The following is an 11,683-nucleotide window of genomic DNA, read 5'->3' on the forward strand; positions in this document are numbered from 1 at the left end:
AAGGTCTGTCTCACCTGTGTGAAAGGGGAGGGTGGCTCAGCACTGCTCAGCTCAGTGGGCAGCTCAGCACAAGTCAGCTCAATGGGTAGCTCCACACTGCTACAACTTGACACAGCTGAGATTGGGGCAGCTGAGAGCAGTAAGAAGCTTGCAACAGTGACCCCTGTGCCCCAGCCCCAGGAGCAGACTTCAACTGTATTAGTATAAAAATAGGCTACAACATTAGCAAGAAACAAAAAGGATCCTTACCATTGACAGTGTCTATGGTGAAAGGGAAGATCAAAACTCAAACTCAGATGAATTTGTCAAAATGTCTACAAGTGAAGACTCAAGTGGGAAGATGATCATATCTCAAGACCAAAAAGCCTTCTTTGAAGAGTTAAAAAAGGCTTTTAAAACCCAAATGAGGGGGCAGCTAGTTGGCACAGTGAATAAAGCACCGGCCCTGGATTTAGGAGTACCTGAGCTCAAATCTGGCCTCAGACACTTGACACTTAACTAACTCTGTGACCCTGGGCAAGTCACTTCACCCTCATTGCCCTGCAAAAACTAAACAAAACTAACAAACAACAAAAAAAAAAACAAATGAGAGAGGTAGAAGAAAAAATGGAAAAATAAATGAGAAAAATGAGAGTTACACTGCAAAAGAAGCACAAAAATTGACTGAGGAAAACAATTCCTTAAAAAATAAAATTGGCCAAATGGAAAAAGAGGTGCAAAAGCTTACTGAGGAAAATAATGCCTTAAAACTTAAAATTGGGCAGATGGAAGCTAAGAACTCCATGAGACGCCAAGAATCTGTCAAGCAGAATCAAACAAAAAATAGAAGAAAATGTGAAATACCTCATTGGAAAAACAACTGACCTGGAAAATAGATCCAGGAGAGATAATCTGAAAATTATTGGATTACCTGAAAGCCATGATCAAGAAAAGAGACTAGACACCATATTCCAGGAAATTACCAACAAGAATGGCCATGAAATTGTAGAATCAGAGGATAAAATCATCACTGAAAGAATCCACCAATCACCTCCTGAAAGAGACTCCAAAAGGAAAACTTCAAGGAATATAGTAGCCAAACTCCTGAATTATCAGGTGAAGGAGAAAATACTCCAAGCAGCCAGAAAGAAACTATTTAAATATCATGGAGCCATAGTCAGGATTGCACAAGACCTGGCAGCTTCAACATTAAAGGATTGCAGGGCTTGGAATATGATATTCAAGAAGGCAAAGGGGCTTAGATTACAACCCATAATCAACTACCCAGCAAAATTGAGCATTCTCTATCAGAGGAAAGATGGACATTCAATAAAATAGGGGAATTCTAAGGCTTCCTGAGGGGGGGGGAAACAGAACTGAACAGAAAATTTGATCTCCAAATACAAGACTCAAGAGAAATATAAAGAGGTAAATGGGGGGGGGGGTGTTGGGGGTTGTTTGTTCAATGAGGTTAAACTGCTTACATCCTTATGGCAGAGGATAATACTTTTAACTCTTGGGATCTCTATCTCTGTAAAGGTATTGTTATTAAATTGACTTTGATGTGATGATATAAAGAAACTTAAAGGGCAAAATAAAAGAAGACCAGGTGGAGGAGAGGAAGGGGGAGGGTGGAATGGAGTTAATTACATCATATGAAGAGACACAAAAAGAACCCATTACAATAGAGGGAAAGAAGAGAGGGGTGAATATTGTTTCAACATTAGTCTCATTGGATTTGGTTCAGGAAGGAAATAAAATACACTCCTATTCGTATAAGGGAATTTAGCTTACTCTTTACAGAAACAAAAGGGGAAGGGCAAACGGGTGGTATTGATAGAAGAGAGGGGGAAGGGGCAAGAAAAGGAAGGGTAGATGATAAAAGGGAGGGCAGATTGATGGAGGCAGTGGTCAGAAGCAAAACACTGGTCAAGAGGAACAGGGTGAAAGAAGGAAAAAAGAGTAAAAACAAAGGGGAAAGGCGGCGGCTAGGTGGCGCAGTGGATAAAGCACCGGCCCTGGATTCAGGAGTACCTGAGTTCAAATCTGGCCTCAGACACCTGACACTTACTAGCTGTGTGACCCTGGGCAAGTCACTTAACCCCAATTGCCTCACTAAAAAAAAGAAACAAAGAAAGAAAAAGGATGGAGGGAAATAAACAGTTAATAATCTTAACTGTGAATGTAAATGGGATGAACTCTCCCATAAAAAGGAAGCGAATAGCAGAGTGAATTAAAAATCAGAATCCTACAATATGTTCTTTAAAAGAAACGCATTTGAAGTAGAGAGATACACACAGAGTAAAGGTGAAAGGTTGGAGCAGAATATATTATGCTCCAGCTGACATCAAAAAAGCAGGGGTATTGATTCTTATCTCAGACAAAGCAAAAGCAAAAATAGATCTAATTAAAAGATTTAAGGAAGGAAACTACCTCTCGCTAAAAGGTGTGATAAATAGTGAAGTAAAGTAATATCAATACTAAACATGTATGCACCAAGTGGTATAGCATCCAAATAATTAGTGGAGAAGTTAAATGAGTTAAAAGAAGAAATAGACGGCAAAACTATACTAGTGGGGGATCTGAATCTTCCCCTCTCAGAATTAGATAAATCTAGTCACAAAATAAATAAGAAAGAAGTTAAAGAGGTGAATAGAATGTTAGAAAAGTTAGATATGATAGATGTCTGAAGAAAATTGATCGGAGATAGAAATGAATATACCTTCTTCTCAGCAGCACATGGGACATATTCAAAAATTGACCATGTATTAGGGCACACAAACCTGCCATAGTAAAATGTAGAAAGGCAGAAATATTAAATTAAATCTTCTCAGATCATGATGTAATAAAAGTTACATGTAATAAAGAGCTATGGAAAGGTAGACTGAAAATTAATTGGAAACGAAATAATCTCATCATAAAGAATGAGTGGGTCAAACAAGAAATCATAGAAACAATCAATAACTTAATCTAAGAGAATGACAATAATGAGCCGACATAACAAAACCTGTGGTATGCAGCCAAAGAATGAATACAAAAGAAAAAGAGGAGATCAATGAATTGAGCATGCAAGTAAAAATCTAGAAAAAGAACAAATTAAATAGTAAATTAGAAATCCTGAAAATCAAAGGAGAAATTAATCAAATTGAAAGCAAGAAAACTATACAATTAATCAATAAAACTAAGAGCTGGTTTTATGGAAAAAACAATAAAATAGATAAACCTTTGGTGAATTTGATTTAAAAAAAAAGAAAGAAGAAAACCAAATTACAGTGTCAAAAATGAAAGGGGTGATTTCACCAGCAATGAAATGGAAATTAAAGCAATAATTAGGAGCTATTTTGCCGAAATGAATACCATTAAATTTGACAATCTAAATGAAATGGATAAACATTTACAAAAGTACAAATGGCCCAGGTTAACTGAAGAGGAAATAAAATAATTAAATAGGCCCATTTTAGAAAAAGAAATTGAACAAGTCATCAATGAACTCCCTAAGAAAAAATCTCCAGGGCCAGATGGGTTTACAAATGAATTCTACCAAACATTTAAAGAACAATTAATTCCAATACTATACAAATTATTTGAAAAAAATAGGTGAAGAAGGAGTTCTACCAAACTCCTTTTATGACATAAATATGGTGTTGATGCCTAAACCAGGCAGAGCCAAAATAGAGAAAGAAAATTATAGACCAATTTCCCTAATGAATATTGATGCAAAAATCTTTTTTTGGGGGGGAGCAGGGCAATGAGGGTTAAGTGACTTGCCCAGGGTCACACAGCTAGTAAGTGTCAAGTGTCTGAGGCCAGATTTGAACTCAGGCCCTCCTGAATCCAGAGCTGGTGCTCTATCCACTGTGCCATCTAGCTGCCCCCTCAAAGTCAAGAGGTGGTTTTTTTGTTTGTTTTTTTCTGAGGCAATTGGGGTTAAGTGACTTGCCTAAGGTCACACAACTAGTAAGTGTTAAGTTTCTGAGTCCGGATTTGAACTCAGGTCCTCCTGACTCCAGGGCCAGTGCTCTATCCACTGTGCTACCTAGCTACTCCCAGATGCAAAAATCTTAAATAAGATATTAGCAAGGAGATTACAGCAAGTGATTGCCAGGATAATACAGTGTAACCAGGTGGGATTTGTACCAGAAATGCAAGGCTGGTTCAACATTAGGGAAAACTATCAATAAGAAAACTAACCAAAATCATATGATTATGTCAATAGATTCAGAGAAATCATTTGACAAAATAGAACACTCCTATTAAAAACACTAAAGAGCATAGGAATAGGTGGAGCTTTCCTTAAAATAATAAGCAGTATCTACCTAAAACCATCAACAAACATTATATGTAATGGGGATAAGTTAGAGGCATTCCCAATAAGAACAGGGGTGAAATAGGGATGTCCATTATCACCTCTATTATTTAATATTGTACTAGAAATATTAGCTATAGCAATCAGAGAAGAAAAAGGAATTAAAGGAATTAGAATAGGCAAGGAAGAAACAAAACTTTCACTCTTTGCAGATATGATGGTATACTTAGAGAATCCTAAAGAATCAACCAAACAACTGCTTGAAACAATTAAGAACTTTAACAAAGTTTCAGGATATAAAATAAGCCCACATAAATCATCAGCATTTCTATACATGACCAACAAAACTCAACAGCAAGAGATAGAAAGAAAAATGCCATTGAAAGTAACAGTAGATGGGGCAGCTAGGTGGTGCAGTGGATAGAGCACAGGCCCTGGAGTCAGGAGTAGCTGAGTTCAAATCCGGCCTCAGACACTTAACACTTACTAGCTGTGTGACCCTGGGCAAGTCACTTAACCCAAATTGCCTCACTTAAAAAAAAAGAAAATTGTATTTAAAAAAATAACAGTAGACAATATAAAATACTTGGGAGTCTACCTGCCAAGACAAACCCAGGAACTCTATGAACAAAATTACAAAACACTTTTCACACAATAAAATCAGATCTATGTATTGTAAAAATTATCAATTGATCATGGATAGGCCGAGCTAATATAGTAAAAATGACAATTCTACCAAGTTAATTTACCTATTCAGTGGCATATGACCTAAAAATTATTTTATAGAGTTAGAAAAAATAATAACAAAATTAATCTGGACAAACAAAAAATCAAGAATATCAAGGGGATAATGAAAAAAATACACAGGAAGGAGGGCTAGCTGTCCCAAATATGAAGCTTTACTATAAAGTGGCAGTCATCAAAACTATTTGGTACTAGCTAAGAAATAGAGTGGTGGATCCATGGAATAGGTTAGGCACAGGAGACACAGTAGTAAAAGACTATAGTAATGTACTGTTTGATAAACCCCAAGACTCCAGCTTCTGGGATAGGACCTCAGTATTTGACAAAAACTGCTGGGAAAACTGGAAGATAGTATGGCCCAAACTAGGCATAGACCAACATTTTACACTTTATACAAAAATAAGGGCAAAATGGGTTCAAGATTTAGGCATAAAAAGGTGATACCATAGATAAATTAGGAGAGGAAGGAATAGTTTACCTCTCAGATCTGTGGAGAGGAAAATGATTCATGTCCAAACAAGAGATAGAGAATATTATGAAATGCAAGATGGGAAACTTTGATTACATTAAATTTAAAAGGTTTTGTACAAACAGAAGCAATGCAGCCAAAATAAGAAAGGAGGCATAAAACTGGGAAACAATTTTTATAGGCATCATTTCTGTTAAAGGCCTCATTTCTTTTTTGTTTTGTTTTGTTTTGTTTTTTTGTTTTTTTTGGGGGGGGTTGTGGGGCAATGGGGGTTAAGTGGCTTGCCCAGGGTCACACAGCTAGTAAGAGTCAAGTGTCTGAGGCCGGATTTGAACTCAGGTACTCCTGAATCCAGGTCTGGTGCTTTATCCACTGTGCCACCTAGCCACCCCCTGAAGGCCTCATTTCTTTTTTTTTTTTTTTAGCGAGGCAATTGGGGTTAAGTGACTTGCCCAGGGTCACACAGCTAGTAAGTGTTAAGTGTCTGAGGCCGGATTTGAACTCAGGTACTCCTGACTCCAGGGCCGGTGCTCTATCCACTGTGCCACCTAGCTGCCCCAGGCCTCATTTCTAAAATATAGAGGGTACTAAATCAGATTTATAAGAATGTAAGTCATTCCCCAATTGAGAAATGGTCAAAAGATATGAACAGGCAGTTTTCTGATCAAGAAGTCAAAGCTATCGCTATATGAAAAAAAATGCTCTAAATCACCATTGATTAGAGAAATGCAAATTAAAACAACTCTGAGGTACCACCTGACACCTTTCAGATTGGGTGATATGACAAAAAAGGAAAATAATAAATGTTGGAGAAGCTGTGGAAAAATTAGAACATTAATGCATTGTTGGTGGAGCTGTGAACTGATCCAACCATTCTGGAGAGCAATTTGGACCTATACCCAAAGGGCTATGGGACTGTTCATACCCTTTAACCCAGTGGTACCACTGCTAGGTCTGTATCCCACGGAGATCATAGAGGAGGGAAAAGTACCCACATGTACAAAAATATTTATAGCAGCTCTCTTTGTGGTGGCAAACAATTGGAAATTGAGGGACTGCCCATCAATAGGGGAATGGCTAAACAAGTTTTGGTATATGAATGTAATGGAATACTATTGTGGTGTAAGAAACAATGAGTAGGAAGAGTTCAGAGAAATCTGTAAGGGCTTACATGAACTGGTCCTGAATGAGAGGAGCAGAACCAGGACAACATCATTGTACATAGTAACAGCAACATTGTGTGATGAATAATGGTGATAGACTTGGCTCTTCTCAGGAGTGCAACGATCCAAAACAGTTTCAAAGAACCCATGATAGAAAATATTATCAACATCCAGAAAAAAGGACTGTGAATTATGAATACAGATTGAACCATACTGTTTCTACTCATGGACTTTTTCCCCCTCTTTTTGGGGGTTTTTCCTTTGTGTTCTGATTATTCTTTCACAAGATGTCTAATGTACAAATATGTTTAATGTGATTGTACATATACAACCTATATCAGACTGCTTTACATCTTGGGGAGAAGGGAGGAAAGGGTGGGTGGGAGAAAAATTTGGAACTAAAAATCCTTTGAAAACAAATGTTGAAAACTATCCTTATATGTAACTGTAAAATAATAAAATACTTTTAAAAAAGATCATAATACAATAAAATTACATTTATTAAGGGGCTGTAGAAGTACAGATTAAAAGCTAATTGGAAACTCAAAAGTCTAATCCTCAAGAATGACAGAGTAAAAGAACAAATTATAGAAAGAATAATTTCATTAAAGACAATGACAACAATGAGAAAATATTCCATAATTTTTGGGATGCAGACAATGCAATATATAGGGAAATTTTATAAATCACATACATTTCTGTACATTTCCAACAAAAACCAATAGGACAAGATCAAGTAATTCCATTCAAATAACTTCAGAATATATACTACAGTATAAAATATTTGGAAGTCTCCCTACTGAGACACACAGGAACTATATTAACACAACTATAAAACTCTCTTTACAAAAATACTGTCCTAAAATTGAAGAGATAATGATTTTTCTTGAATGTGCCATGCCACTATAATAAAATTATTCATATTTAATTTAGGGGCAGCTAGATGGCGCAGTGGATAGAGCACCGGCCCTGGAGTCAGGAGTACCTGAGTTCAAATCCGGCCTCAGACACTTAACAGTTACTAGCTGTGTGACCCTGGGCAAGTCACTTAACCCCAATTGCCTCACTTAAAAAAAAAAAAAAGAATTAGGGCAGCTAGGTGGCGCAGAGGATAGAGCACTGGCCCTGAATTCAGGAGGACCTGAGTTCAAATCCGGCCTCAGACACTTAAGACTTACTAGCTGTGTGACCCTGGGCAAGTCACTTAACCCCACTTGCCCCGCAAAAAAAAAAAAAGCTATTAATGTTTATAAGCAACTTTTTAGTTGTAGCAAAGAACTGAAACTATGGGATGTGCCCATCATCTAAGAAATAACTTGGACAAATTATGGTATAGAAATGTAATGAAATATTATATCACAAGAAATCATGGGAGCAGCTAGGTGGTGCAGTGGATAGAGCACCAGCCCTGGAGTCAGGAGGACCTGAATTCAAATCTGACCTCAGACACTTGACACTTACTAGCTGTGTGACCTTGGGCAAGTCACTCAACCCCAATTGCCTCACTTTAAAAAAATCATGAAAGTGATAATTTCATAGAAACCTAGGAAAACTTGTATGAAGTAATACAGAATGAAATGAGAAGAACCAGGACATTTCATATAATATCTACAGCATTATAAAGGAAAAAAAAAACAAGCTCTGTAAGATGTGAGAACTCTGACCAATAAACTGGCCAATCATAACTCCATGGGAACAATGATGAAGCATGCTTCCTCCCTCTTCATGGAGATTTTATTTAAAGTGCAGAATGAAACATTTTAAAATATGCCCAATGTGTGGATTTGTTTTACTTGACCATATTTATTGATTATAAGGGAGGAGTGTTTTGGGGATGGGGCTAATCGGAGTGGGAAAGAATAGTGATACCAATCCCCGCCCAAAAGGAAGACAGAAAGTGGCAATAAAGCATTTAAAGAAAATGCATAGAAGAGATCAGATGCAAGGTCTGAGGGGAACACTTAAGATGAAATAGTCATTTTTAATAAGGTAGTAATTTTAGATATAATTCTCTCTTTGTAGATTAAAATGTTCATGGTTGATGATCATCAAGTTCAGAGTAACTAAAAAATTAAAAGGTTAAAGTTAAAAAAGGGGGTGGTGGAGGGAAAGTGGCACCTTTGCCACATACTGGAGTCTCCAGAGTACATGGTTCAGGACCCATGACGCGGAGGAAAAATCACATGGAAACAGGGAAGCTGGAACTGTTTTTGGCTAAAATGCCCTATCCATGAGTCCCATTCACCAGAAATCAAGTTCAAGTACTCACCTCCTTCTCTCCTATTCTCCACCCCCACATTTTTAGTTTCAATAGTGCTAAGGCTTCAAGGCTCTGAACTCTTTATGTTTTATTATAGGCATCTAGAAAGCATGTCTTTGTTAAAGATCTCATCTATACAGCTAGCATTGATATTTATCCCATGGCCTGCAGACAAGTTTTACTTACTAAATCATTTCAGAGAGATGAGTCTGATTGTGGTTAATGAGATTTTTAAAAAAGAACTGTAAATCAAGTTCGTTTTCCCACAGCTGGCTTTATATGCAATGGTATCAAGAATGGCTTATTTACTTTGCTGATAAGTGGAAGGTGAGATTTGTAAATGTGTGAAATAATACTCTTGATCTCTTCAGTAGTAAAATATCACATAATAAGTAACATTTGTAGAGCTAGGCAAATTAGTCTACACCCATATTCCCAGAGCCTGAAAGAAATTATGCTGGGTCTGAAAGAAATTATGCTTATAGGCAAATTAGAATTTTTATAAAAATTGAAAATATGCTCTTCAATTCCAGCTACTGATGCTCACTACTATACAATGTATCATTTGACTCACACTAGTTGTGGGAGAGACCAGTGCAAATTTTGTGGGCTGGTAAACTTAATACTGTAAAATATGCATGTAAAATAGACTTCCTTGAACAAACTTTTTTCTCTTCTCCAATTTCATATAATTTTTTAAAAGAACCTTCTTACCATTTACAGCTTATCCATTCATTATTAGCTTACACCCTCAAGATGTGCTCTCCCTAACTTAGAAGAAAGATTATTTCAAAAAGTGCAGCCATTAACCATAACTTGTTTATTTGTTATCATATAACAGTAGTAACAAAAGTTTCGAACAAACTTTCTCCTTATGTATTTTCATTAAAAACTTGAAGTTCCACATGTAAGAATTCAAAATAAGCCAGACGAGGTGGTGTATGCCACGTGTTCCTTCTGTGCTTCAGGGGTGACTGAGACTAATGGGTCACTTGAGCTTGGGAGTTCTGAATAGCATTAGGGCTAAAGCTGATGTACTGTCCTTGCTAAGTTGGGCACAATAAGGTGAGTGCCCTGAAGAACATGGCAACCAGGCTACCTACTGAAAAGCTAAGTGGCCCACACTATAAAAATGGAACAGATTAAAAGTTCTATGCAGATCACTATGGGATGGGGCCCCTGAGTGATCTCTGTCCTTCCAAACTATATGTGACAAAGTAGATCCAGTTAACAAAATAAAAAGTATAATAAAGTCCTTGCCATGCACATGCTAAGTGCTTAATAAATGCTCATAGAGTTAAATTAAATAATGATAGCATAAGAGCCAAGTAATTGCAAAAGGCTTTTGACTAGAAGATTATCTGCTAGGTGATGCACTTTTTTAAACCAAGGCAACCCTTAGTAGTAGCTCAATAACACTTTATTTTTTGAAATCCTTTCTACTTTCATAGTGATTGGGGGTAGGGTTGGTCTGGGGAAGAAGATGCTAAGAACCATATAGTTTATAGGCTACATGCCCACTTTAATTAAACTGTTGGTTTTCTAAATGTGTGGTCTTTGCCTAAAGAACAAAAGTCTATACTCTGAGAGCAGCTATAATAATCACACCCATATTGCCTTCTTAGAAAAGAAACCAAAGAAAGGAGGGCTCACATGCTCTCCTTGGAGAGGCAAATAAAAGAATTTATTTTATTGTACAGTCAAAGGCAACAAGAAACTTTGCAGTCTCACTTTGCAGTGTTTTAAAGATCACAGAATACTGTAGAGATAAAGTGAGAGTCACCACCTCACTGAACTTTAGTTTTCTTAGCTAGGAGATAAGATCTTGAACAAAATTCAATTCAGCCCCACAAACATTTATTAAATTATTATAAACCGTAAGGCACTGTGCAAAATACCAAGGCTACAGTGACAAAAACAAATAGCCCCTAATCTCAAGGAGTTTATGTTCTGGAATGCAACCATGCATCATGCCCCAATTTAAAGCAATATAATCTAATTTCAAGTGAAAGAGGTCACTAATAAGTAGGGAAACCAAAAGAGGCTTTGAAGAGGAGTTTTCACTGAACTGAGCTATCAAGCACACTAGGACTTCTAAGAGGCAAAAGTGAGAAGGAACATATTCCAGTATGGCAAAGGCACCCTAGCATAATGAGCTGAGGGAACATTTAATAGACTAGTTTGACAGTAGCATAGAATGTGTGAATGACTGTTATATGAAATGTCTTGCAAGGCAGGTGGGAATTAGACTATGTAGGGCTTTAAATGTTATACTGAGGAACTGGTATTTTATCCTAGAAGAGGCAACAAGGAACCACCGAAGATTTTTTTAATAGGGAAATGTCATCATCACACTTGTGTTTTAGGCATAATGATTAGGCATTTTGGTGGTGAAAAGATTGGAGTAGAAGCAGGGAGACCAATAAGGAGGCTATTGCAATAGTCACAGGGAAAGGTGATGAAGGCCTGAACTAGAGCAGTGTTCTTGCAAGTGGAGAGAAGATAGATACAAGATAGAATTGACAATATGTGGCAGCTGACTGAATAAGGTGGTTAATGGAGCAGGAAAGGTAAGATTCTGAGGTCCAAACCTACGCATATAGAAAGCTGGCTGTGCCCTCAACAGATATAAGGAAGTTTGGAAAATGGGAAGATTGGGGAGTGGTAGGTGGGGGGAGATAATTATTTGTTTTGAATATGTTGGGTTTGAGATCATGGGATCATAGCAATCTTTACAAGGATTTCCGAGTGAAGTTGGCCAA

Source organism: Dromiciops gliroides, chromosome 4, assembly GCF_019393635.1.
Source record: "Dromiciops gliroides isolate mDroGli1 chromosome 4, mDroGli1.pri, whole genome shotgun sequence".
NCBI classification, from domain to species: Eukaryota; Metazoa; Chordata; class Mammalia; order Microbiotheria; family Microbiotheriidae; genus Dromiciops; species Dromiciops gliroides.